This window comes from Nymphaea colorata, chromosome 1 (genome assembly GCF_008831285.2).
Source record: "Nymphaea colorata isolate Beijing-Zhang1983 chromosome 1, ASM883128v2, whole genome shotgun sequence".
Lineage (NCBI taxonomy): Eukaryota > Viridiplantae > Streptophyta > Magnoliopsida > Nymphaeales > Nymphaeaceae > Nymphaea > Nymphaea colorata.
In genome coordinates, this window is record NC_045138.2 from 24,139,408 (window position 1) to 24,141,905 (window position 2,498).

Sequence of the window (2,498 nt, forward strand, 5' to 3'; positions counted from 1 at the left end):
GAAATTTTGGAGTCGTTGAAATCTACTTTAGAGTACTAAGTGATATTTTTTGACGTTTTACCAAACAGTTGGTGGATGATAATCAGTTTGGGGTGCAGCAGTGAACCAAGATTAAAACAGCAAAATATTGAGATGTTGTTTTATGATAAGTACCCTTCTTCAGAAGGACAACATAAAGAAATGGAGGATCACTTAGCTTTGGACAGTCTTTAAGACAATTCCACAAACAGGTAGTGCCACTTGAGAAATGATATCAACGAACGGGTAGACTTCAAATGATTCAGTCTTCAAAGATAAAACAGAAACCCAACTTTAGAATTCCAATAAAAAACTAGCCCAAAATTGGCTCTGGTACCATGAAAATGTGACTGCACCAGTCATTAAATGAACATGCGGCAGAAATAGACACTAAGGCCAAGTAAAAATTATAATATTTATTCAAAATGAATAGAGAATTGTTATACATCATAGCTCCAATGTACAATGAATAGTTCACATATTTATACAAGAGAAGAGAGGGAAGAATGGACTGAACTAGCCGTTGGGCTAGTGATGGCTCATAAAAGAGCCGTTGGGACTAGCCAATAGCTAGAACAAAAAAAAAGAAATAAAATAAAAAAGAAAATAAATTGTACAACCTACGGTAAAACCTAACTAAGGTATCCTAATTCTTCACAGTTTTAAACCATAAATGACTTGACGAGTTTGCACAAATGATAAGGAAAATGGGGACCTTTATATTCTTCTCGTTGTTGCATATATACATCCTCAGACAGGTGCCCATTTAAGAATGTATTGTTGAAGTCCCAACTGATGTAATGGCCAACCATATTGAGTGATGAGGGCAAAAACAACCAAAACTATTGCTGGTATGACAACTGGGATGAATGTTTCATTATAGTCTACAATGGATTTCTAAAGATATCCCTTTGCCACAAGAAGAGGTTTGATTGTCCCTTAGGCATTTTTCTTGTGTTTGAACACCCATTTTGAGCCAATGACATTGAAATGATGTATAGGTGGGACCAATCGCCATGTCTTATTATCTTGAAGAACCTTAAATTCTTGATCCATGGTTTGTCTCTATTGTGAAACTTGAGCAGCTTGCTTGTAGGTAATGAGTTCTTTATCAGCTAGACATGTAGATGTCATGGTGATGACGGTTTGGTCTTAAGTGGTCCAATCATGGATCGGGTTGTCATGGAATGGACATGGCACTTAAGTCGAGAGAGGGGTGTAGGATTAGGACTAGGCTCCCTAGGTTGTGGACTTGGTAATATTGGTATAGGTGTCAAGTTTTGGTTATGATATTCTGCCATGTCTAAGTGAGAAGGAAGGTCATCATTAATAGGGAGAGCATGGCCCTCATCAATAGGAAGAGCATGGTTTGTATTTTCTAAATTAATTTTTTTTGGCTGACTCAAGGGGACTAAATCATACTTGTTGGTTAAAGTGGAGGTTGGATTATGTATTGTTTTGGGAGGACTTTACATTTGTTCAAGAGAAGAATACCAGTCTTTGATGTTCAGCTCTTCAAATGTATTTGATTCACTCCTTTATACTAAAAACCCTAATCAAATACGATAGGGTGAGAGACAAAATATGAGTAATCAGGTGCTTGGCCAAATAGACATTCTTATGGAGACATACACTTGTGTAGCTTTGAGGAAGGTAGTTGATTTATAACAAATGTTTTAGTTTGAAATGCCTTGACCCAAAATCTACTTCCAAGATTAGCATCGTGTAACATAGTTTCAACAATATGTCGATGTTTTTGTTGAGCAAGACCACCTTGTTTCAGTATATGAGGACATGAATACCAGAGAACAATTCCACATAATTTAAAATACTACACATATTTATTATTACAAAACTCACCTCCATTATAGACTAAAACATTTTAATGAATTTTCCAAACTTATTTTCCACTAGAGTCTTGAAATTGAAGAAACAATCATAAACATCAAATATATTTGTCGTAGGAAATAACCAACTAAAACAAGAAAATTTATCAACGATCAACAAATAAAAGTGATTTCCTCTGGAGCCAAACATCACTATTTAGTAACGCAAGAGGTTGAGATGCATGAAAACTAGGCAATTTGTAAGATTTGCCAACCTGGCAATGTTCACATACTAAGCCTGCTAATGGCTTCTCCTTTATTGAAATAAATATCCAAGAACTAAATTTAAAAATCTTCCCTAAGTAGGCATGCCTTAAGCGTTGGTGCCAACGTGTGTATGTCTCCTTACTATTTTTTAAGCAAACAAAGGCATATGGTTTTGGATGCATCCTATACAGTCTTGTGTGATTCTTTACTCCATGAAGCTTGACCTTGTTTATTTCCTAATCCTTTATCAAAGAACAAGTTGGGAAGAACTAAATTATGCAGTTATTATCAGAAGTAAACTTCACTACGGGTAAAAGTTATTTGATATTCCATGGACATGAAGAGTATTTTTTAATAAAAAGAAGGAATTGCAAACATATGAGTGTT